Source organism: Aedes aegypti, chromosome 3, assembly GCF_002204515.2.
Source record: "Aedes aegypti strain LVP_AGWG chromosome 3, AaegL5.0 Primary Assembly, whole genome shotgun sequence".
Taxonomy (NCBI): Eukaryota; Metazoa; Arthropoda; class Insecta; order Diptera; family Culicidae; genus Aedes; species Aedes aegypti.
Window position 1 is genome coordinate 89,462,886 of NC_035109.1, and position 27,811 is coordinate 89,490,696.

At 36.9% G+C, this 27,811-nt stretch overlaps 1 protein-coding gene and 1 non-coding gene across 2 annotated transcripts in view; both read right to left on the minus strand.

The window, feature by feature from the left end:
• Window positions 1–27,811, minus strand: part of LOC5566156 (uncharacterized serine-rich protein C215.13) — a 141,326-nt gene that overhangs the window by 61,517 nt on the left and 51,998 nt on the right. The window lies entirely within an intron of this gene.
• On the minus strand, window positions 20,097–20,169 carry Trnas-aga. Its single transcript has one exon. It is a non-coding gene; the product is annotated as a tRNA-Ser (tRNA).

Below are 27,811 nucleotides of genomic sequence, written 5' to 3' on the forward strand. Positions count from 1 at the left end.
CATGCTATGTGTAACCGATGTGTTGGCCATTAGCTGTGCGCGGAGCGATGGAAATGGAACTGTCAGTCATCTCCCGCGCGGCAGCAAACAGTTGGCCGTTGGGATTTTTTCCAGCGAAAAGGCTGAAGATGGTCGCAAATGTGGAAGTTTTTTCCCCATTTCTTCCGCTTCGGCTATTCGAATGAAAAAATCTCTGAAAACTTTAAAATTTGAATGTATTTTCAATGTTTTCAGAAGCAAAAACAAAAATGGAAGCGTATTCCGCATTCCAAGCGTTCCTCCTCTGTGCGCATTTCACTCATTCGGTTTGTTTACCACCGTTTGCACAAAACTGTGTACAGCCCGCTTTGCACAGAATCTGTGCTGCATGAAGAGAGGCCGATTTTGTGTACTTGGCCCTCATTTTTGAGCGTATGAAGTTTAGCGTGTAACAGAAATTTCCTCAACCTTCTCTTGTGTTTTTAAAAGTTTACTTCCAAGATATTCATCACAAGTCCATTCAGACGATTTGACATGAATTTTTACAAGAACTTTCCAATTGATTTGTAAAGAGTTTCTGCTCTAGATTTATTCCTTATGTATTCATAGAAAAATCTTAAATGAATTCTATGTAGGATCCTATTTCCTATGAAAATCTGTCGAAAAATCAGGAAATGGCAAGGGGGAGGTCACTCTACGCACCTCATTCGGCACAGCTGTTATTGTTTTTCATGGGGCGCTAGTTTTGCGAGATACATTTTACTTACATTAGGGATCGTCCATAAATTACATAGCATGTTAGGGGGGAGGGGGAATTTGTGGGGAAAATACGATTTTGTGACGAACCATGGTATCCAGCTTTTTACGCTAGCGATAAAACTGATGGGGGTGATTGGATTTTGACGTTTCTTACGTACATATTTTATAGCATGATCCAAGTATGCTGTATTTTGAAATTGTTGATTGGAATGTAAATTTTTTTCACTGTTTGTTTTGCAGCTAAACATCGTTGTATTAGAAAATCTATTCCTTGATATTTATCGCTTTTTCTAAGTTATCCCATTTTTTACACTTTTTTAGGTATCTGAAAACGTGGAATTAATCGCGCTTCAAGAAAGAACCATTTAACATTAATTCTGTTCGTTGATGTTACCTAATGGCTTATTTCAGCTCAGGATGTCTCTCAATAATAAGAGCAGCATACGGAGCAAGACTTTGATAAGGCTGGATAGATTAAAGTTTTATAGCATTTTTAAATTACATAAGTCAATGGAATGAAAGCGACATAAAAATATCCAGCTTTTAACGCTCGCCATAAAAACAATAGTCAGCTTCTGTCAAAGATTTTATAGCATGGCTAGCGTAAAAAGCTGGTATCCAATAAAGCGATAAGTTTCAACTAGCCTGTTAATTTTTTGTTCTGGGTTCGACACTTTTTCCATCTTTCGGAATGTTGAAGTGTATAGGTAAATGTTGTGTATGAAAATATGAAATAAGAGGTGGGTGAGTGGCGGGAGTGTGATGCGGAAAGCGCAGATTGAGTTCATATTGGAAGCCATACCGGCATAAAAACACAAATTAACATTTTTAATTCATGATCAAAATGAAACAGTAAGGAACTGTAATGGACGCGATCAGGACAAAGCTTTGCTCTGGATTAGTAGATCCTTTATTTTTTTAATCATAAAGTTCCGTGATTCTTACAAACATGTCAGTGGACGCACACGTTTTGGTATTTGATCATGCCAGCTGTTGTTGATTGCTCTCTTAATCTTGAATATAAAAATGTTGAGATAAAATAGATAACTAAGAAACATTTTTGATCACCATATCCTAGTAACAATGAAATTTTTTGAGGTTCCATATCAACAAAACACATTTTCTATACTCAAAGCCCACTCTGATTCTAGCTATAAAAAATATAGTGTATGTAAGAAATGTCAAGGAGGGGTGACTCAAGAATTATGGCATGCTAGAGTAAAAAGCTGGATAGGAATTAGGGGCTACGATGGGGGAGGGGGTGTCAAAAATCTGCCAAAAAATACCAAGCCATTTATGGACGTTCCCTTATCGCATGGGAAATAAACGAGAAAGCCAAGACAAGTATATGTAAGACTTCAATGGGAAGGTTTAGAAAAAAGCACCATATGAATTCCAAAACAACATGGAAACTGTGACACGGAGCATCAACGGTTATGTACGGAATCGTGGCGCAAAAGAAGAGGGATGCGAAGAGTTGGGAGAACATTACGGTGAAATCATCACGATGCAGTAAGACGTATGTCATGTGTGGATTACTGTAATCCTTTGAACACACGGCGATGATGATATATCCGAAGATCCCCAACATGTTTTACCCTCTTGGGAAATGGTCTTTGAAAGAGAACCCGAAGCCAACGCGAAAGTTTTATGAAATACGTGTTTGACAAATAACAAACAACTCAGAAAACTCAATGGTTGCTGGGACGAAAAAATCAGTTTACTGTGAATTTTATAGCAAACCACTTTGATAAGGTGTGCCACTGACCAGTCAGTGCGCCGAAATGTGCCATAGCTGCGCGAGGCACAGTGCGTAGAGTGACCACCCCCTTGGGAAATGGTTAACATTTAACGCTCCGTCATCGTAATCATCGTCATCATCGAAACTTCAAAAGCAGTTTTTCTGCTCAAATCTAAAAATTGTTCAATGAAAATGTGTTCACTGTGTTTCGGTTGGAGAATAGAATATAGTGAACACATTTTCCTGTAAATTTTCTTAGTTTTGAACGAAAAAACTGCTTTTGAAAATTTTGAAATTAATGACGGATTATGCCCCCTTAATAAGGAGTGCACCTTCGTTGAAATAATCCTCTGTAAAGCGAAGTATGCACTTCAAAAGAAAAGTAAACGCCTATCTCGATGCGTGGAAAATTTCTTGCAAGAAAAGCTCAAGAAGAGATTTTTTCTTTGATCGCAGTACGCAGTTGAAAAGAAATGTCAGTTTAAATGGAGCTCACTGTACAAAATTCCTTGACCATTTCTTCCGCAGAAATTTTTACTTTTCTTGAGCGGAACAGCATACCTAGCTTAAGGGTCTAAATAGCGAAACCTTCTTAACTCAATTATTTTTTTGTATGTTTCTGAGGAAATAAAACAAGAACTATATCGAAATCTATACTTCATTGCCTTTCAATAGCAATTGAGTTATTCGATATACACTACACTAAGGATACGGATGATGTCAGAATAGATATAACATTGCAACCAGAATGGCGGATCCGAAGAGGAATAAGAAAGATGTAAATTCTGGATCATTTCATGAAGAAATTTCTGCAATTTGAAGTGTTTGGAAAATGTTGGTATGATTGATAAATTTCTAAACCACTGTAGGAATTGATAGATATAATTCTAGGAAGAATACAAAAAGGTATAACTGGGAAAAACGTTAAAATGCACCCATTCAGAAATTCTTATCATCTTTATTAACATGGCCCATGTTAAAATAAAATGAATATGAAAAAAACCTGCACAGTAAAAAATAATGAAGATTACACGTCATGTAAACTTCATTTATGCGATGTAAACATGACGTCATGTAAATTTAAATCTGAAATCATGTAAAAATGTGTTATATGTCATGTAATCACTGAGGATCCTGCTGGATTACATGACATATAATTGAAGTTTACATGACATATCATGTAAATATCCATGATACTCCGCGCTCCAATTATGTGCATTATATGTCTCAGAAATTTACATGTTTCGTTCGAACTGTGTGGTGTTTATGAGGGAAAATGTAGAAAAGAATTAAAAACCTTAACTTGTTTGCTCCATTGCACCGGTAATAGTGGCACAATCCTATAATAGTGAGTCTTATTGGAAATCAATGTATACACCACTATTATAGAAACACAAGTTAGCAAATGGCATTATTACAGGAACAAATTCCAACAATGGAGATAGTACTTTTTTGAAAGATCCAATGATTTTATCATTCTAAGATTAAGCTTCCGTTATTTTTGGACACGTTTCTACTAACTCTATTATCGGCACAGGCACCCTAGAGTTTTCTGCATGAAAAATGTTCCGGACACTTAGGTTTGAATTCCGGACAGCTCAAAAAATAATAAATCAAAAAAATCAAATGATCAATTGAACACTAAAGAGTCGTCTGAAGCAGTTAAGCATTATAAATTTCCATAGATATTTATGGAAAATGTTTATTTAAACAAACTCCGAAAGTGGGAACTTTTGAACGGCAAAATAAAATAATGTAAACTACTGAGAAATGCCGAATTTGAAGCGTAATATGAATCAAAACGGCACATCTACCTATACTGTTAAAAGTATCGTAAAGGTACCTAAGTCGGTCAAACATTCTCCTGCCCTTTTTACACCAAACTTCCATCCGGTCAAACTCACATATGTCAATCGTCTATATGCCAAACTGGGTATGATCGATTAATAATATTTCACTCTGTCTCATACACGATTATTAAACAAAAAAAGTTATGTCCGTTTGAATGTGAGAAATCAAGTGTCATGTTATTAATCCATTCATGAGCACCATCGACACAAATGCATTTAAAAGTAAGGGACAACAATGAACATTATGCATTGGTTAAACGGTTGTGACTAAGACGAAAAAAAAGTTCGACAGAAAGAAAAAGAGTAGATACACATTTAGTAACAAAAATAAGATCGTCATACTTGGCGAAGCATACTAAATGGGGGCAATAAATCGGCAACATTCGCCATCAGTGTACTATGCACGTTTGGTGAAGACATAGGTTTGAATGTTTTATTACTGAACATTGCAGAAACCACAACCACACTAATTGAAAAATATCACGTGAAGATTCCTGTCGACGGATTCAATTTGAAATGGTCATGTCACGGAGCTGAACATGTTTCGTTATGAAACAAAATACATTTGAGTAAAACAAACACTTCGGATAATTTTTTGACATTTAGAAGGTGCATCGGAGGCGCTAATGAGGTACCGGCTATCAGTTGAACGAAGCTTGAAATTGGATCATTTACTCTTATTTTTTCGAAAGGTTACATAATAGTGCATAGTAAATAATTATTAGTAAAGTACTTCCGACAGTCTCCATCCAAGCTAAAAATCGAACTATTGTTCGGTTCATTACTTGCTGCTACCGGTTTACACAAAAAAACACTGAACTCAAGCAAAACGTCTTGAAGGTCAACGTCCAATGATGATGACTCGACGTGCCTGCAGTAAGCTGACGGCCACTCGTGCCATCCATCGCTCATTATAATGGCCGGCAACGGGAGCGTCGGACTTCAAGGTGGTCATTTCGGACAATTGCAAAATAATGATCGCACTGCAGCAAACAAAACAAAAAAGAAAAAGACGATAGAGTAAGGTGAGGCAAAAGTTCGAGCTAAGTGGAGTAAAAAATATTTCCAGAAGAACTAACATAAAAGAAATAAAAACAGCACAATTTGTTGAAAAAGAAATAAAAATCAAATTTTTGTTCCTTTTTTTGTAAAAACAAATGCACAATCAAAGCGTCCTTACGATAGGCCTTACCGTCTAAGACAAATAAAAAGAAATAATTTTTAAAATATTTGCAGTGAAAGTTTTTCATATGAACAGAATTCAAATAAACCATGACATTTAAAACATTAGTTTTGAATTGAATAATAAGAATATTTTCCCCACTCGATCTTTTGCCCCACTTTACTCTACAGCCGACGAATGCTCTGTTGAGTATGGCTGTATAGGCTTAAAGTGGGCATCTTCCGAAATTCGCCGAGAAAACTGTGGAAAATAATTTGCAAACATTCGAGCAATTGCCAGTGGGCTTCAACAGTAAATGATTGATAATGACGTTTTGACGTAGGAGTGTTGAACCTGATGAAGGAGTAGATCATCATGATTCGGTGGTGGCTATTGGCAAGTGAAGAAAATCATCCATTACAGTTGTAGAGCGATGAACATTAAACAAAAGGGTTCGAAAGTTGAAGGATCATTAATGCATCACGAGGACTTAAGTGTTCCAATTGCAGAAAAACGGCAATTAAATAATGTTGCTTGCTTGAAATGTAAATTCCTTACAAATTTATCTACATTTTACAATAAAATCACGCAAGATGTACTACCCAGTATAACCTTTCAGATATTTAAATGTGTTGTCATTAAAGAAATATGATGAATATGGAAACCAGTAAATCACATTGTCATTAAAACAGATAAAGCAAACAATAAAGCGAGCTTGTTCACAGTCGTTTGTCCCATTTTTTGTAGATTGGGATACAATCAAAAGCGAAATTGTCATGACAATCACAGGGCGCAACATTGTTGCAACCTTTTCAACACACGATTAATCAGTTATTTTAAACACAAAACTAAATTTGTTTTATATGTTTACCAAGACGGAGAAAGTTCTCGAAAACTACAACGCAAAGCCCAGTAAATCGCTGCGCACGTGGTGATCGATCATTGTCATATTCTGTTCAAGTGGTGATAAACTGTTGTTGCGGAATAAAATTGTTGCAACAAGAATAGGAAATGACAATGTCTTTGTTGCTGCGGGTTGGCGGACAATTGATTCACTGTATGGAACCGATTAAACGTGCTTAAATTGAAGGGTGCTGCATTCTGCTGAGCTAAGAAAAAACTAAACAATTTCGATTAGCGATCAAGGAGGACTACACTTTTCTAATATATATGGAAGGATTATTAGAGTATTCTTATTAAAAACACTATTTTTTTTAGCAATAGTGAAGTGAAGTATTAACTTCACTATTGCTAAAAAAATATAAAAAATCACTAGTAAGGCGAGCAACTACCTTCAGTAGCCTTACTAGTTATTTTTAGTATTTTCATTTTTCTTTTGCAAAAATGAAGTGACATGTAAAAGTTTGATCACTGGTTTTTCTTTGATCAAGAAGGATTTACTGAAACGACATACATTTCATAGTAACTCCTCAGTGTTCTGCCAGGTAAATAGGTAACTATATTACAGAGAACCACCTAGAAGAGCTAATCCGTTGTACATGTACATGCTGAGTTCAGTGTTGCGACGGGTTCAACAGTGTTTAATATATATATATATATATATATATATATATATATATATATATATATATATATATATATATATATATATATATATATATATATATATATATATATATATATATATATATATTATAATAAATTAACTTTTTCATTTGTTGTCATACTGTCTAAGAAAACATTGGAGATCGTCAATTTATGTCCAAGACGGAAAAGTTCTATCTCTGATGCTGACGAAGTTATTTCTACATTTTTTCAAATTAAGCGCGAGAGCGCTCATTTTGAAGATTTACGAACGTTTTTCAAATTTTTTGACATCAAATTCTTGCAGAGTTGCGAGAAATAGCAGCTAATTTCAGTATTATGATAATTCATAACCCTCATACTTATAGTATGAGCACAACTAATACTAGATAACACTTATATTTTTTCTGGCTCTGGGAAGGGTGGGGGCTGCTATATCTAATGACCCTTAAAACCCCCCTCCTGGTTGCGCCACTGACTCCGACTTATTGATTTGTTATTCGAAAACAAAATTGATCTTAGATGTTATTTATGGAGGTTTTATTAGAGATGTATTTATTCCTAACAGATTTAATAAAGCATTGCAAAGTGCTAAACGTTCTTTTTGGTAAAACCCACTTTAAAATGCTTTGTAGATATCTATAAGAGCTCCCGTTAAAACCTATTTGCTGGCCACATTTGTTGATAATAAATTGTATTTTGAAGGAGCTGTGTAGTGTCTATTAAAACCTATACTTAAAACCTCATCTTGCTTGTCTTATCAAGGCATAGGTAAAACTTCTAAGACTGCACTAAGTCATGTTAAAGCCCTCTTAAATCTCAACTGTTGCATGTTATTGGAATGCAGTCTGCGTGGTGTTACCAATATCATTATGTTGATAATGATGATAAATGTAGTGAATGGTGAGTTTATCAGAACGCAAACAAAGAAATGACAAATATTCCTCTCGTAGAGTTATCAGACTATCGTATAAAGTATATTTTTCCCATGCTTGCTTGAACTTCCCGTTCTAGTGGGGCAACTATGCTGCACACAATAGCTGAGCTACACGAAAAAAGCTTTCATTTTTCAGGCACTTATCACTTACCGTTTTCTTCATCGGTACAACCGATCAAGCACGACGGGCTTTACTATAACAATTTATTCCAATAAAAACAGTTAGATACATAACGACACGAATGTAATAAAATGAATTATATCACAAAATTGATTCTTCCGATTTGTTTACCTTTTTGACAACACAAGCTTTCCTGAGTGCATTAAGTTTAAATCAAGGCTCCCAAAAAACCTATTTGTCTTAGGGCAGAACAAATATTCTGATTTAGGAATTTTTAAGCCAGTGAAGGATTTTGCGCACGGGTTCTTGAGATCAAAAGCGTTTATGAATGATTATATTGTTCGGAATAATCACCAATTGATCTTAAACCATCCCAGACAAGACCAGCAATATTTAACTGGATGGAATCCATTTTTATTGTCGCCGTTTCGGATTGATAATTACAATATGCGTGAGAAATTTCAATTTATGATTGATATGAGCATGAAATCATTCTGAAAATGGAATGGAGTAAAATATTAGATAGCCAATTATGGTGTCGTAATTGTGGCGCGTTGCTGTAAATCGTAAAATTTTATGTCATTCCACCAGTAAATTTTTATTGGCAGGAATTTCACGCGATCGTAAGGAAATTTTCTGCCACGCAAAAAATGATTATTTGAATTTAATATTATGAGTCGGCAGACATCATGATGGCTTCAATATTAAAAAAGGTTGTGGTTTATAAGCAACTTTTTGGTTGATGTTTGTTCAATCATAAGCTCTTAATAATGGTTTTATTCCGTGTATTAGGATATCGTAAAAGATCTAATACCGCTAGTTGAGCTTAATAAGGCAATAGAATAGCTCTTATGAATATTTTCTAGTATACTACAAGGGTAGATGAATACCGTATGAATAGGTACAAAACGAAGAAGTTTAGAAACGGTTTTAAGGTATAGTTTACCAACCTCCTGTAGTGTGGGCCTTTTCGGTCTTAACGGCGTTTTATCAAAGGTTTATTAAGGTTATTAAGACTAATAAGTTTTAAAATGAGTTTTAACGATATGGTGGTAACAACAGCTTGTTGTAAATGAAAAAACTAAAAATGTTACTTGGGCTTCCATAACAATCGGAATATTGACAAAATGATACAAAATTAGAAGTATTCCACGAGTTTCAATTAAAATAATGAATGTATGCGAAAGTGTTGAACTTGAAATACAGACATATTAAAAAAGGTTTAAAAATATTTTGCTACACAAACTCGTTCAGTTGTTCACACTTTCAACGAAAGTCGGAAAATTCCCCTACCAAAGCAGATTACACGCCACGAGTTTCTTGAATATTTGACGAAAAATTAAATATACATAGTTTCATATAAATGCCTGATCGTCACAGTTTAAACTTGAAACAAAAACAAATTGCCCAATCAAATGAAACACATCTTTTTGGATTTGGATTATAGTTTAAAAATAAAATCATAATGATGAGAGATTGACCAACATAAATCGTACTTCACGTTTTTCGTAGGAATTTTGCACACAAAACCAATTCCGTTAACCAAATTGGTGAAAACTGGCAAAACATTGCTGAAATCCAGATAATTGATACTGACAATAAGCATCAATATTCAGCAAGGCAAAAATCCAGATTTCAAACGGGGTGATGACCAAGAGCAGGTGCTTCGCGCAGCAATTTTATTTCAAAAAGTGCTCCGCGAGCCAAAAAGGCTGAAAACCCCTGCGCTAAACATAAAAAAAATCCAAAAGGTTTCTTTTTGATATTCTACAAAATTGTCACTCAAATCGTAAAAGTTATACCGTCAAACGGGGTAACTTGCAACACTTTTCAACTTCAAATCTATTTGGACGAAAATTGTAAGGACTTAGATGAACCAAATACAATCTGGTATCCTAATCGCTACGTAAAGAATGCCATGTGGTATTTATTTTATTGAAATTTGTTTTCCTGGGATCAGGTAATTCAAATTAATTAACTCATTACGCGTGGTCAGGCATTGCAGAATTCGCTCTCATTTGAGTATGAAGCAAGATCAAAGCAAACATTCCATCTGTTGCGGTCCACGATCGTCAATGTATCGCAAGTTGTAACAAGTCTGATAAGTGGAAGCAGCGAACGAGAGCTCTAAAGAGAGAGCGATGATAAAATCCATTTTTCTCGCTTGTTTACCGTTGGGGGTAGGTGTTTTACTTTACTGGCACGATAAACAATCCACGAGCTTCCAATAGCAATAGTGTCCTCCAGGTTTGGAACATGTTTAAAGGGATTTTATCATGCACTACTATCCCCCCAATCATCAAAGTTGTTGCAGTATACAATAAACAGTCTCTCATAATGTGCAGCATATTATGACAGTTACAGAGAGTGATACGTGGGAGATTCTCTCAATTTTCTCAGGATTCAATCCCTGCGCGTGGTAAAGATGGACAAATGAAAGAAATCCACGTGCCCGGCTGGGATTTGAACCCAGGACTCTTGTATGCTAGACGAGCGCTTTACCAACTAAGCTACCGAGCCACTTGGTGACCCAATAACTGAGTTGGTTACAAGTTTAGAAAACAAATCCCCACAGACCACGCAGATCCCTTTCATAACCCATATCCATCCATCTCATTTTTTGGCAGGAAAACTCGACAATCTATATTTTTTATTTTCAAAAACGCTTGTTCTTCCAAAGCATCATCAATCAGAAGTCTGCTGCAAAATATCATGTTATTTTTGGAGTAACAGTTTTCCAGATATCATAATTTCATTTTTCTCTGATATTTTTAGAAAATAATATTTTAAATTTAGATGGAACTGATATGAGTAGAATTTTTAGATTTAAAGTACGTCCAGGCGGAAGTACTAATATAGTATTGATGTGGAAAATAATCTACGCCGTCATAGAGTTGCTAATTTAACCCCCACGTCACATTGAAAGAAGAATAGAAAAACAAACGCTTTACTTCCAGAAGACCTCCCAAAGCACAATGACAATCATCAAAGTTGGGAACACTGCTGTAATTAAATCGGATTTATTTTCCACGTGTTGTTTTCATAATGTGTTATTCTGAGATTACCCTTTAAAATATTTAGAGAATTACGCTTACAATTTGCAGTAGATCGATAAGTATGCGTACAAGATTTTAAAAGTATGAGATTTTTTTAATAAAACGACCATAAAGAGCAAAAAATATACCGTTTTGTCTCAAATTCCGAACAGACTCATATTCCAAACACTCGGATTTTGTATGGCGATTTGGTTGAAATGTTTCGCTGAAATATGTCACCAAATAACAAGGAAATGGCAGTCAATTGCAATTCAATTTTAACGTCTCTAATATAATTTATACCGCAGGAGCAGGCATTGCAGAATTCGCTCTCATTTGAGTATGAAGCACGATCAAAGCAAGCAAAGAAAAACATCCCACCTGTTGCGGTCCACGATCGTCGATGCATCGCAAGTTGTAACAAGTCTGATGAATGGAAGCAGCGAGCGAGAGCCCCAAAGAGAGAGCGATGATAAAATCCATTTTTCTCGCTTGTTTGCCATTGGGGATAGGTGTTTTTCTTTACTGGCACGATAAACAATCCACGAACTTCCAATAGCAACAGTGTCCCCCAGGCTTGGAGCATGTCTAGAGGGGTTTTATCATGCACTACTATCCCCCCAATCTGATCAAAGTTGTAGCAGTATACGATAAACAGTCTCTCATAATGTGCAGCATGTTATGATAGTTACAGAGAGCGATACGTGAGATATTCTCTCAATTTTCTCTGGATTCAATCCCTGCGCAGGAGTAGTGGTGATTCTTTGGTTCGAGACCAGTAGAACAAGCTCAGATAAATTTATTTGTGAAATTATTCATTTGAATCAATTTATTCGTGCCGTTCGGAATTTGAATCAAGGTGTTCGGAATATGAGACAGAACAAACACATTGTTCGGCATTTGAATCAAATTGTTGTTCCATACTTTTACATTAAAACAATACTAAAACTAATTAAATCAACATTATTATTGGTACACCCAACAGCTAACAGTTAGACTTCGCGAAGAATTTCAAATTTACACAAATATCAGCCAATTTAAGCCAATTAGATGCATTTGAAGTCACTGCTGGCCTTAAGTGTTCGGAATATGAGTCAAAACGGTACCTAAAAATGACTTGCGTTTTAAAGGCGTACTATAAAGTAAAGACGTAGAACTAGTTACTGGGTTGCACAAAACGAATATTCGTCTTAGATGTCATTGCAGTAAAGCGTCGAGAATAAATTTTAGATGCTAAGGGGTCCATTGGGGCCTTCCCTAGCCGAGTGGTTAGAATCCGTGGCTACAAAGCAAAACCATGCTGAAAGTGTCTGGGTTCGATTACCGGTTCATCCAGGATCTTTTCTTAATGGAAATTTCCTTGACTTCCCTGGACATAGAGCATCATATATAGTACTTGGCACATGATATACAAAAGCAAAAATGGTAACTTTGGCAAAGAAAGCTCTCAGTTAATAAAAGTGGAAGTGCTCATTATAACACTATGCTAAGAAGTGGGCTCTTGTCCCATAGAGGACGCAATGGTAAGAAGAAGAAGAAATAGATGAAAAAGAACTGTGCTTCGTACAAAAAGTTAATGAATCCATGATTTAATGTAAGTTATGATGAACCAGGCATAAATCCTGGATTGCATTACCTCACTAACCTAATATTCTTTCCATGACAACAATGGAGATGCAGTTCGGTCTCTAGTAACAACGGTTGCCCAGCTAATATTCCTTCCCTTTCCTGACGTAACGGCGTGTCCGGCACCTTTTTTTGAGCTCTCGATTTGTGTAAATCCTCCAGAATAATAAGCTAATCCCAAGCCATATTGTCCTGGTTTACCACGGAGTAGCAACTACGTATTGTACGGTAATCTAAACTCATGCTCAGTAAGTGGTTTTTCAGTTTTATCATCACTCACTTTAACCACTACTCGTCAATTTGGTTTAAACATGGGTTTCATTTTGATTATACCACGTTTTTTAATGGGGTGATTCAAGTATAAATTGATCTAAGAATGTTATTAATTATTTTTATTTGTCCGCATCACAATTCATAGCGAAATTGCCTTTCAAAAGAGAAAAATGCGGTTTATTGGCTTCACTGAATACGGTTATGCAGTGTTCCAAACCGTGGTTTACTTTTAGCATATACAGTAGGTTTTATTTGTCGAAAGTTGTTAAACTCAAAAATTCGTGTGCTCATCTAAAATAAATCACTTGAAAAGAAAAGTCTCAAAGTTTGAGTCAAAATGAGTAATATTTAAACGTGGCGCAAGCGACTTGAAGGTGAATTTTCAAGTAAAAAAATATGACGTTCAGTGAAGTCTTTATAACTTTGCTATTTACTAACAAACTTTGTAGCTCTTGAAAAGTTTGTTCAACACCAAATTTGTCTAAAATCAAAACTAGTCTTAGTTAAAAGTAGTATTCTTTTTTTTCCTCTGTTTACTAAAAAAATCATCTTTGTCTTTGAAATGTTTTCAAAATGTATATACAATACATTAAATTAAAATACTTAGTTATAGAACAAAACTGCCTAAAAATATGATTTTTCAATAAAAAAATACCATTTTTTAAATTGTTTTACAGTTAAACGTTAATACACAAGCTGAAAACCTTCTATTAGGTCAGAAAGGTCTTTGCAAAGACATTTTTTTTAGAAAATATATGCATTATTCTACTTGTAATTATAAGAAGATGCCTTTTAAGCTTCAGCTATATAGTAAAAAAATGATTTCCAGCTACAACATTTTAACAATCCAAAAAAAGATTTTTTTTTCATTAAAAATCATGTGTTTGAATACTTGTTTTTTTGAATAACTACCTCAAAACAATTTTTTAATTAAATTTGTTGTATACGCAGTTTGAAAAAAAAAACTTCTGAAGCTAATAAAGCATATACAATGATTTGGAATGTGTTGAGTATTCATGAAGTTTTGGTCAAACAAAGATGATGTTTTTATGAAAAAAGAAAGAAAAAAAAAATGGAAAAAACTATTTTTAACTAAGACTATTGATTTTCTATTCTTCGCTAAGACAATGATTTTCAAAAAATTTCATCAGTTTGACAAACTTTTAATCAATTCAATTTTGAGAAGAATGATGCTAAGTTATTTAGAAAATAACAAAGTTATGAAGTTATATTTTATAATTTGAAAATTCACCTTCAAGTCGCTTGCGCCACCTCTTTACCTTAATATCGTTGGCTCAAATTTCGAGATGACAGTTTCTGAGTACATTTGCGTAGGAAATTGAAATAGATGGCATCGAGTTAGGAAACATCGAGTCAGAGTGGTATTGATTTACAGAGGGATCTAAGCATGTTAGATTGAAGGGACCGTGCATTTCATTTAGGGGAAATATCAAGTAAGGGAGAGTTGACTGTAAGTTCATCTTAGTGTTGAAATTCAAAACATTAGGATTGACAAACTTCCACATGACAAAGAAAACATAACTGCTGGAAACATGTAAGTTCCTAGCTGGCCTAATAAAAAATAACAGACCTTTTTCTAGATTTATTGTTCATTTTGAAGAAAATCACGTAATGGTTTCCTGAAAATCACGTTCACATGGTTTCTAAACTACCGAAAAAGCCAGTAAAATGAAAATGATCGCGACGCGTAATAGAATGGCAAATATCATCATATTGAGTGTGTATTCTTGAATGTGCCTTTATTGAAGGTTGTGTCTTAGTCTTGTAATCCGGTTAGCTCAGAAATAAATTTATTCAAGTTCTATTTTTTTAGGTTTTAACTTTGCTGAACTAAAAGGGAAGTTCTTGGAATTTTTTAATTTTTTGTAATTGTTTGATATTTTAAATGCTATCTATGTTGTTTTATTCAGAATATTCTTCAAGTAAGATCCCTGAGGCAAGGTTCGCGACTGTGCTAATAGAAAAGAGGAATTCTTGGTATTCGTAAAAAATAATTGCAGGGCTAATAGTGTCTGAGTGTGTTACGAACTTCAGAGACCTGAGGAAAAGAGACTAAACTGGATCAAAAATCAGAAAAATAGAACAGACAAAATGAAAAACAAACATGAATCAGAAGATAAGAGTTTTGTTTAAGATTGCTTAGAAAATCCGACCAGATATTTCTCTAAGGATATTTCTAAGAGCTTTTTTTTTGGAATTCTTGTGACATTACGACTTGCTGTCGTTATTGCACGTAATATTCTGAAGGGTTTTCAGAAGGAATTCATTCAAAACATCAGACGGAATCTTTAAAGGAATTTGTGTAAGAATGATCGGATGATTTATTTCAATGATTGCGATAGTATTTGCTGGTGAAAATTGACTGTTGAAGAATACATGGAGATTTTACTTGAAAACATGCTTGAAAGAACTACAAAAGTAATTCATGCATGAAATGCTGGGAAAATTTCTGGAAAAACTGAAGAAATGAGTGGAAAATTCTTTGGATGAAAGACTTGGAGACTCTGGGAAAAATCTTCCAATTATCCTTTGGAAAATTGCTTGATAAATTTCTGTACGAATTTGTGCGAGAATTGGTGGAGGATCCCTCAAAATATTTTAGCAGAAATATCTGAAGACATCACAAGAATTTCAAGTCATTTTATCGAGCATTTGAGATTTTCTCTGGAGCCAATGAAAATTGGCACAAAGATTCACAGCAAGCAAAAAATAAAAAAGTGACTAGAGACCATTTTGGGAGCTTCCATTGAGAATTGAGACTTTTTAGAGACTTGCAGTAAAATAGTGACGCAGTCTCCGAAAAGAGACCTGCTAGACCAGCTCAGTAAGAAGTTACATATTTTGTTGCCCAAGCCATGTTTTAAAAAGCATTGAGGTAGACGACTGTTCTAGAGCCAAATACAGTTTGTTTAGATAACACTACTAGTTTACCTTAGCCACACTCGGGGCTTCCTCTTCACGTCTGCTACCGCGATTACAGCACCCGTCGACAGGAGCTACCGCAACTAAACGCCTTCGCTGAAAGAGCAACAAATTATGCCGATGTGCACTTCGTGGGTACCACGGCATAAAAAATTAACAAGGCAGGCTCTTCACTGATGTAAACATCAAGTTTGGTTGAAAACATGTGACGTCACTCCTATCGTACCATATACCATCCGGACCACTAGATCAATTTTTTTGAAAATTTGTTCGAGGTGGATAGGAATGACGTCGTCAAGTAGCTGTCAGTTTTCGGAATATATCACCTTCTTAAATATAGTACACCGTGGTGGGTACTGTGTATTTAAGTATGTATGTATTCCGGTCCGGTCCGGTGTGCGTTGCCTCAGAAAATGGTTTTGCACCTTATTTTCCCGTTCCTCAAATTCTTCTCTTCACATTTGAAAACAATCACGACGCACCAACAAAACCAAACCAAACAACAATAGCCGACGCCGCCACTCACAATATGTATTAATTTGCCGGTGGTTTGTTTTGAATTGGTTTCCCTTTCATGAAAGGGAAAAGCCTCTGCGAAGCGATTATCTCTTTCTTAAGCACTGACTGGTGGTTCTTCCGCTGCCGGTGTTTTATTTATTCAATTTAAACTAAGCACTGGAAACTTTTTTAGCATAAGATTTTTGTCAATGAAGATTAGGAACACAAGTAATGTAGAAGCTTTCATTGATCACTACGCAATCTATCAGATGATTGAACCTGAAACTTATACAGCTGAAACAAGATTCTACCACAAGTGAAGTAATAATCTAAAAATACAACGCCACTTGGATGTACACAAATCTAACGCGCAAAAGCGAATGTTCTTTTCACTAACACAAGGATTGCACGATGGACCTTTTTTCTCCTTTGTACGTATATTCAACCTCATTGCTTTATCTACCTTTAAGAATATACTTTTCACCAATTTCCGGACAATCACGTCACGACCGCTGTGAATCACGACTTTGCACGTGCAGCTAGAACAAAGATCAATGTGGAACACAAAACGATTGGATTAGAACAGAATCACTCGACAAAATAAATCGACAATTCGAAAAAAACACACTCGGTCGCTCGCGAGCAGAACACTTCAAAGGACAGAACCGATCTGATTCACGAATTCATTACTTCGACGAGTGTAGTTCAGTTCAGAGTGCTACTCAAAAGAACGATACACTACTACAACGGTAGAATACTCTACCAGCAAAACTCCTCGATACCCACAATGAACAACTTCGCGAACACAGAAATCTATATACGCTTGAACAGAACCCTTTTTTGGAACCGAACCGACAGACAAGCACTTGCTAACTAACGCAACCTAAGTGGCTAGAAGCAATCCACAAAAAACGACAACAACAATTCGCCGCCGATCGAATCCAACCCCCGCCACCCTACAATGAATGCATCGGGGTTCAGCTCCGTCGTGGTCGCGTAAATATATTCTGACGGACGGCTACTGCTAGCTGCTCTACGCTGGTACTAGACTCTCGATGGGCGCGAACACGGGGCTCATCGCCGTCGTAGTTTCGTTGGTGCTCTTGGTGCTGCTGCACACTATGGGCCAGAATTCGAAATTTCACGAAAACAATCTAGGTACTGAACACGAATCAACCTTAAACTAATGCAAACTCAAATACAGTCAGCTCTCTCTTACTCGATATTCAGTATCTCGATATCAAGTTGGAGAACCATAGTAAAAGTTGGTTGTTATGGCTACCTCAATGGTACCTTGGATCACATCTGTACTGGTTTTGTGTTCCATTACTTGATACCTCCCTAACTCTTTGGTCCCCTCAATTTCGAGTTATGAAGAGTTGACTGCATACATAAAAATAGTGTTTTTAGGATGTATTTTGAATTTATTTAAGAATATTTTTTGGAGTTTTGAACTTTAGAAAAGTAATATTAAGTGTAGCTTTTTTAACAACAACAATAAATATTATTTAATAAGGAAAAAATGTAAAAACTAGCTAGACAGTCTGAGGGATCATCCAAAAATGACGTCCATCATTGAGGGGAGGGGGGGTATATGAAAGTGTGACAGTGCATGTGTTAGGTATTAGAAAAACCGTGACAAAGAGGGGTTGGGGGGGGGGGGTCTAAAAATACCGAAAGACGATGGACGCCATATTTGAATCTTCCCTGAAAGCGTCGAAGTCGAAACGGCGGAACTCCCGGTAACACTCCAGACGCTCATCGAAGAGTTTCAAGAAGACGGAATCGAAACTTGTACACTCTATTGGCAATACGGATAAATGCATTTTGTTCATGACTGTCCGTTTTCTACATACAATCGAAGTGGACATAAAAAGGGGTACTGCGGCTGTATTGAGAAACCTTCAGACATCAAGACAAAAGTTACAAGGGAAAGAAGAAGAAGAACAGATCAGCCACACAAATTGGAGACGTAGTCATTGTGAATAAAATCACGAATCAAAGCATGAAGAGGAAATCTTGTGACGGCATCAATCAACGGAGTTGCAGTTCCACTTCAGTTGGATTCCGCTAGTGACATCACAGTGGTTTCCTAATCAACATGGAAATTGCTGAAAAATCCAGAAGAAAAGCTACCCTCAATAGAAGCTGTCAATATGTCCGGCGAGCCATTAGGTCTGATGGGAGAATTCCAAGGAAGCCAATCACTATCTTCTGCCAACGCCGGAGGAAATTTGTTCAGCATCATCGACTTGTCGAATGCCTATCTGCCCTATCTACAACTCGATGTATACGATGACTCCAAGAAGCTCCTCACTATCACTATTCGTTCATCAATGATTTAATCGTTTTCGAAAAAAAAAACTAAAATCACAAAACGCTTGACTTAACAAGCTACTCAGTCGTTTGCAAGAAAACGGATTCCACATCACGCTGGAGAAGTGAGTATTCTACCAAGAAGAGGACTATGTATTTGCTGCAGTTACTCTCGAAGAAGACATGACACGCATTCTGACGGAGACTGTGGACAATGTACCAGAAAGCTATCAGGTCAAGCGAAACGTAGCAGTTGATTACGAAGTACATACGCGAAAGATTGTCAAACAATCAACCTTCAATCGCCGACCCAGAAGCCCTTCCCAGGCGTGAATCGCTTTGTCTAGTCAATGACTGCCAGATGTTCTACGACAGAGTGGTTCGTTGGTAGCCGACAAGTTTCGACGGCAGACGTGAAGCAGAGTCACCGTGGTCATCCAGGTATAGTCCGATTGAAGGCAATCGCTCGTAGTTTCATATATTGGCCAGGAATCAAAAGCAGAAGAATATACATAGAAGATTTTGTCAAGCAATGTTCACCCTGTTCTACCGCAAGAAAAAGTCCAACCAAAACGACACTCGAATCGTGGCCAGTTCCATGGTCACGCATTCATCTGGATTATGCGGGCCCTGTTAACGGTATATGTTTTCTCGTGGTTGTCGATCTGTATACAAAATGGCCAAAACGACAATGATGTTTTCTAAATTCGGTGTTCTGGAAACTCTCGTATCCGACTACGGAACTCAATTTACCAGCCATTAATTTCGGACACTCTGTCAGAACCTCGGCATCAACCACATTCGTACAGCTCCTTACCATCCTCAATCAAATGGACTGGCAGAGTAATTTGTGGATACCCTAAAGCGAAGCTTACGAAAAAATCGTTAGGGATGAGAGACTTTGGGAGAAGCATTGCAAGTTTTTCTCCAAGTATATCGCACCACTTTATCAAGTGATTTAGGTGGAAAAGCTCCTGCCGAAATGATAATTCAGAGGCTAATTCGAACTGTTTTCTGAAACTGTTTGCTGAAACCGCCAATAGAAGCTCCATCAACATCCTTTGATAAAGCAAAAAAGCAAAATGCAGCTTTCAATAAGAACCATGGAGCTGCAAAACGGCAGTTTGCAGCAGGAGATACGGAATAATCGCAAGTACAACACGTGGAACTGGGAGGAGGCTAACCAAACGTAGAGTGGATTGGAACGTGTTCCTGCAAATATTCCACATCCAGATCAATCACCTCTATCAGTATTTTTCGACGGATTTGAACTCTCTAGTTCTGAATATCCATGGCGTTACACGTTACACGTCTTCTCAGTGAGAATCGAACTCACGACTCCCCGATCTCTAGTTGGGGCGCGTTACCACTACGCCATGAGAAGACTCATGAACGCAGAAGTTAACCTGAATTCGTATACCTAAAAAACAATGCGCTCTCGGGCTAGGCATTGGATATATATAGAAAGCGTTGTGTTTGGATGGGCATCTAATTCAGATTAACTTCTGCGTTCATGAGTCCTCTCATGGCGTAGTGGTAACGCGCCCCAACTAGAGATCGGGGAGTCGTGAGTTCGATTCTCACTGAGAAGACGTGTAACTTTTTCGCAAATCTTCACATCAATTTGTCCATCTAATCCAATTGCAAATTATATGTAATGTTTAGCTTTTCGTAGTTGTTAAACTTCCGCTCGGCTGGTTGGCCGTAAACCACGATTCATAATTAAAAACAAGTAATAGAACATTTTTCTACAGTAATTTTGGGTTGTCCTTAGCAACGGGTATTTTGCTATTTTCAAGACTTTTTGCTTACAGCAGCGATGAGCATGAGTTTCACTGGCTTCGCTGATTGTGATTTGCTTTGCTTGGCTACTGTAAAGTAAATTTAAAGATTTTTCCCAACCCTGCTCAGTCCCTCTTATTTCTAATCACGCACTTAAACTGAATAAACGAATTGATTATTGACTCTCAAGTTCTTGTTCCCTCACTCAGGCTTGGGAACTGTGACCACTATTCACCACAGTTCATCGATTCTGATAGTCAACCAAAACACAAAGCAGCAGCAGCATCAATACCATCATGCGTTGGGCTGCCAACAGCTCACACACTGCTTGACTGTTTTTGTCTCTCCATTGTGATCGTTTTCGGGCAGCCATCTCGAGGTGAATGATTGAAAAAAATGTTAAATCATTCAATCGCTAATATTTCGCTTGTGTTTTCAACTAATTGAAATCTATTAGCGCTAATAGCAAGAGCACAATCATTCCGTTGCGATACATATAAACAAGTTCAATTTCACGCTGCCTTCATCGAGCAAAAATGCAAAACCCCGAAAACCGGGAAAATCGTGTCACCACTGTGGTCGAGTCATTTCGCATTCGGGTTAGAAAAAACGTTGGGAAGAAGAAGATTACAGTTTTCAAGAGCCGTGACATTTTTTTGTTTTGAACGGTCATGGTTTGCTTTGGATTTTGATGGTCGTGTAGAAAAATGTGAATGTCGAGGTGGTAAATGTTTGCTACAGTACATTTCCCATCCCTGCCCTCACTTCATATTGTGTCACCACAGTTGTGGAACATATCAAAAAACAATTCTTGTGCATCGAAAGTATTGTGAACTTTGTTGATAAGTATTCGTGAACACATTAAAGCTTAAGTTCTGTGGTAAATATAGTAAATAAAGCCGCTTATATGGCTGTTAAGCTTGCATAAAAGTTGACTGAAATCGTCAAATAACACGACAGAACACGTTTTTGTCTCAAGCACAAAAATACCGCTATTTACTGAATTAAGGGTTGCTGAATCCATTGTCGTTTTCAAAAATGTCATAGCACGTCTAGTTTTCGAGATATTGACTGTTAAGAATGCAAAATTCGACTGTTTCATTAAACTTGCATGCAAGTTTACTAGCTTATATGGCAATTCATTTGCAATCGTACATAAGGTAAATGAGGATATTTTAGGGCTTGAGGCAAAAAAAAAATGATCCGTAGTGTAATGCGAAATTCGTCATCGTATAATTAATTTTACAAAAAAGAAGTTTACGCTCATTCGTTGCGAATTTTTATTTCTGGCCCACAGCGTGCTGGTTGGTGTGGTAGAAGCATATTGAGTTTGTGTTGTTAGGTATACCTTCGGCTACAGCTATCTATATGCGACAACAACGTGGTGTAGCTCACAAGAGAGCATCGATATGGGCACGCCACGGAGTTCAAGCAAAGCGCCGCTTTAGGTTACCCCGAAGCACCGCTTCAAAACGGTTCTCTCTCATTCTCGCCTCGGCTGGACTGATGGGGTGTTTGGTGGTGTGCTTTTAAGCTTCTATACCCTAGTAGCACATTTGACCGAGCGACCACCAGCAAAAGCAGCAGCAGCAGCTGAGCACAGAGAGCACATGATGCTGATTGGAATCACCTTCGTCGTGTTTTGGTCGCACACGTTTGTATTGCTGCTTTTTGCGGGACAAGGTTGTTGAATGAATGAAACCCATACCTTGATGCAGCAAGCTGCAGGATTGAGCAATGCACTCCGCATGTGGTTGCTCGGTTGGCGCTCGCTTAGCAGTAGCTACTGCGGGCACGACTGTTCTTACAAATAATCAAGATATTGAAAGTGGCTATAGGAGCTGGGTGCTTTCGAAATTATTCTAGTTTGATTGATTAATGAGCAAGGTTTAGAAATCGTTGTATAACACCTGGATAAATTCAAACTCTCAAAACAGGGGCGAAAATAGTTAAGAATTAACGTGGTTCAAGAGAGTCTTTTAGATTGTAAACTATGATGGCGATAGCAAGGACTATTTCTAGACTAACGCGTTAAACAGGCGCTAAAATTATTTTGAACCCCCAGACATAATTCGACTTATTGCTGTAAATTCACCGCACAGACATATAGAACGGTGTTAGCTCTAGCTATTTAGTGGTAAAGTTTTTGAGACACGTTAGTCTAGATTTTATCATTTTATTGTTCTTTTAAAACGTGAGTAGACGCTCACCACTTCTTAAATATATCTCAATTAATAAACCGACTCAGTGGTATTTGACTGATTTCAGCAGCTTGTAGCTAGTCAACTCATTGCAGTTATGAAATAACATCAGAAGTGCCATTGAACGCAGGCACATTATACAGGCATCACAGATTAAGAAAACTTGAACAGAAAACCATGCTCAAAGGTGCAAGACTATCTCCCGACACCGACCACGATATCGATGTTCATTCTATTGCAACATAACTTGCCTCTTGCTGCTCGATGTGTGCGACACCGTTTATCATAATAAGACAGCCGACAGGTGAGATTCAAGTCAAACAACTTAATCATGGGAGCATGATCTCACTTCACTTGCTCAGGTGTTTCGCTTCATATTTCCATTGGCACACTGAGATGGTCATATGCATACGCAGCATATGGAGGCAATTATCCAACAATGATTGTGCCTTGGCTTTTAAACGGTTCCCCAATTCATTAGGATCAATTTTCTCCACTCGCACTCAATTGTATTTTTTCAAGTTGGGAACCATGTAAATTAGCAATTCACATGACGAAACAAGCTACCATTTGTTTGGATGCTTAGCCTAAACTCACAGTTGTTCAACCTGAATTGGTCACAGTGGACTAATGTGCAAAATATATGCATAATAATTATGGACATGGAGAGCAGAAGTCGAAATGCCAACACCCTGCAGCTAGCTATTCGGACACCAGTCAGTGACGGGGCTGCGTGACCTATCCAATCTTCTCGTTGGCATGCCATTTAAACTCAAGTGGTGCAAGAGATGCAACTACTAGAAACCGCGACGTACACTCCCGTGCAAAAGTTTGGGGTTTCCCCCTGAAAAACATACCAAAGTGTTTTGGTCATATCTCTGCGATAACATGTGCAATTGACACTCATTCGAAAGGCAATGTGTTAATATTACTTCGTAGGCATTTTAACAAACATATTTTTTTAAATTTTAATTAGTTGACTTTTATTGAAGGTTGCGATTTTTTTGACAATTATAAGAGAAGACGGAGTGAGCGACTAAAAAAAAATATTCATGTGTCAAAATCAAGAACACATACATCCTTTTTCAACGCAGCATGCCGTTGTTGAAGCTTTTGACATGATAAAAAATTGTCCCAGTTGTTGTATTTATAAAAAAGCAAAAAATATTTATTTTTTGAGACTTGAAAAAGTGAATAAAATAACGATTGTGTTTGGCGACGGGTTAAAAGCGAACATCACGATTTTCAAACACAATTTTGCGAAAAATAAATTAATTCACTATGATTTGAAAAAGTCCATGAATTCTATGTTGTGTAACCTTGGTGTTGAATCATGTTTTCGATTTCCTTACGGAATCCTTATCAAATTCAATATCGTTGAGCAAAAACTCTTTTTTTGATATTTGTTATGAAAAATTTGATGTAAATATTACCCATAATACTTCGGAATGACTAAAACCTGGTGTTCAAGTAAGATTCTTTGTGAACTTTCAAGAAAACGGCATTTTCATGTCTAACTAGAGGTGGTCTGTCTTACCGTGGCGGGCGCTCTTACCCCATCTTCCCGTACTGATAAACATGACTAATTTTCTCATCAGTAGATTGACCAAATTTTAAATCAATGCGGCATTAGAACCGTAATCCAATATTCTTTGAAAAGCATCTACAAAATTAGAAAAATCTGAAAACTATTGAAAAGCTCAATTAAAACAGTCATTCAAGCTATCGTGCAAAAGTTTGGGGTCACCAACGATGCATGTTAATCATTTTTATTAATATATCTTCCTCTTTTCGACTAATTTCGATCGTCTATGGCTTACTTTAAACATTTTTACAGCAGATTTTTTGTGTTTTAAGTTACAGAGTGTCGACTCAATTTGAACAACGAATTTCTTTGACTTCCCCTAGTTTTCTAATCTTTTTCGAAAAAACTACAGCTCATTGAATTTGTTGGTTTGAACCGAATGCAATGTGATTTTTCTATGAACATATATAACTGACTATTTGCATTATGTTCCTTTTAAGTAATCGTTGAAAAACAATCTATATGTTTGCAAATGGTATAAATTAACAAATGAATAGAATTGAATACACTTAACAAATAAAGAAGACAAAACATCTCTAAACAGGAAATAGTTTACGGTTAATCCGATTTTTTACGGTAAATATAATATTTACCAGTACGAGAAGATATGCGAAAAAAACGTACAGTTTAGTGTCTTAACATAAGTTTGTTGTATGTTGTAATCGTAGGAGGAAGCGGCGTACGGAAATGATGACTTTTGTTACATGGAGTGTTTTCAAATGTTGGTGTATAAATGTGATGATACTATTTCTCTGACTATACAACAGACAAAATCGAAACCTCTTTAACCTTCCTAATGTATCAAGAAAAAGTTACAATTATGCATGAAGGGTAAAAAATGTCCCCTGACTTTAAAACGCTCTCTTAAATCCTTTTTTAACCAATTTTCGTTCGTTTAGCTTCATATTAAAAATATGGAACCGTAAAATGGAACGCTGAACATTTTGACGAATAAGAACTTTTGACCGCAAACGTAATGTTGGGACCAGTTCAAATATGGCTCCAGGAGATCCCCCAGAAGTTTATTCAGGAAAATCTGCAATGATTGCTCCAATTATTTTTCCCGAACTATCTTCAGAAATTTCTCCAGAGACTCTTACTTAGATTGTTCCAAGAATTTATTCGAAGATTTCTTACGGAATTTTACTAGAAATTCCTCCGAGATAATCTGCAGTAATCTCTACAGCGATTTCTGCGGGGATTCTATTAGGGATATGCCCAGTGGATCCTCCCGGAAGAATCAAAACTTTTGTTCTCTATGATTTTTGGGACCAGTTCTGATAGAGCTTCAGGAATACCCTCAAACATTCCTCCAGGAATTTCTGCAGGGATTCCCCAAGGATTGTTGCAATAATTTCTGCAGGAAAATCTCTACAGCGACTTTTCTTGAAATTAGGCAAGAGTTTAAGCAGGAACGCCAGTGAATCCTCCATAGATTCCTCAAGTAAAATTTTTACTAGGATTTCTCCAGAATTCTTCCAGATGTTCCAGAAATTCTTCAAGCTATATCCTGAAATTCTTTCAGAGATCCCTTTCGAGACTCCTTCAAGGATTCATCCAGGAAAAACTCTAAAGGGATCCATGCAGAGATGTCTGTAAGTCTTTCTCCAGGGGTTACACTAGAACAAACTCTTCAAGGATTACTCCAGATATTTAATCAGAAATTCCTCCATGGATTTATCCAAGGATACATGCAGGGATATCCCTATGGATGGCTCCATAGGCTCCATGGATTCCTCCAAGGATCGCTCTAGGGTAAATTCTTCAACCATCCTACAGGAATTTTATCAGAAAATATTATAAGAAGTTCTCCTAGGATAACATTAGGAAAAATTCTACCTAGAATCTAGGAAAATCCTTTCATTAATTTCTCCAGATAATTACCAAGCGATATCTTAAGGAATTTCTCTATGGATTCCTCCAGAAATTATCCAGGGATTTCTCCAGAAATATCTCTGCAGGTATTTCGCCAGGGATTGCTTCCGTATAATTTTCAATTTACTCTGACCCTTTAAAGATCTCTTCATCAATTAACACATCATTGATTCATTCAGCAATTTACCCAGGTAATCTTGAGGGCCTTCCTTAGCCGAGTTGTTAATGTCCGCGGTGGCACAAATCTCCCAACTGGTGGGGAACGTGCCTTTGGAGCCGGCCTTCTGATACCTGATACCTGATAATGTCCGCGGCTACAAAGCAAAGTCATGCTCAAAGTGTCTGGGTTCGATTCCCAGTCGGTCCAGGATCTTTTCGTAATGGAAATTTCCTTGACTTCCCTGGGCATAGAGTATCATCGTACCTGCCACACGAATGCGAAATTGGCAACTTTGGCAAAGAAAGCTCTCAGTTAATAACTGCGGAAGTGCTCATAAGAACACTAAGCTGAGAAGCAGGCTCTGTCCCAGTGGGGACTCAATGCCAAGAAGAATCTAGGTAACCCTTTTGAAATTTCTACAGGAATTTCTTCAGAGACTCCTCAAAGAAAATCTCTACAGGGATTCCTGCAGAGATTCTAGCAATTCCTCCATGTTCCAAGAATTATTCCAGAAGAATCTCTACACGGGTTCCTCTAAAAATTGTTCCAGAGATTTCTTCAGGAATTTCTCCAGATATTTCCTCGGGTATCCATCCAAGAGTTTTTTCTAATGATTCTCCAAGGAATCTTCCAGTAATTAGGCAAGGATTCCTTAAGGGATTCTTCCAGAGTTTCTTCTAGAGATTGCTCTAAGGATTCCTTCATGTAATACTACAGAGATTTCTCCATATTTTTTCTAGAGGGGTTTATACAGGGATATCTAGAGGCTTTTTAGAAGTTCCTCCAGGGACGGCTCAAAAGAATGGCTCCAGCGATTTCTCCTGGAATTTATCTAGGGTTATTTGAACTTCTTCAGTAAAGCAGTTCTTCGAGCAATTCCTGGAAGCATTTCCTGGTGGCACTCTTTGCGTAATTTTTAATTATATCCTTGGACGAATATATGAGGGAAACATTAGAGGAATTTGTACAGGAATTTTCGGAGGCCAATAATTAATCTCTGGAAAAAAATCTTGGGGAATTCCTGGAGGATTACTTGGAAATATCTATGGCGTGATTCATTTCTTGGATATCATTCCTGGGAGAATTCTTGAAGTTATTTCTTATAGGATCCTTAGAGGAACCCTCGTCGGAGCCTCTGTAGATATTTCTGGTGGAATCGCCCTGAAGATCCGAAATAATTCCTTTAGGCATCTCGAGAGGTCTACCTGGGGAAATTTTTGCAAGTATGCTTGAAGGAATTTATACAGAAATCATGTATTCCTGGATAAAGCCAATATTTTTTTTTTATATTTTTCTGATGAAAGAGATTTCTGGAGGAAGCTCTATACTGCCCATAACTTCAAAACAGTCACATTCGACATTTTTGACAAAATGGAGTTAATACCATGGAGAGGTATCAAATGATAAATACTTTCGATCAACT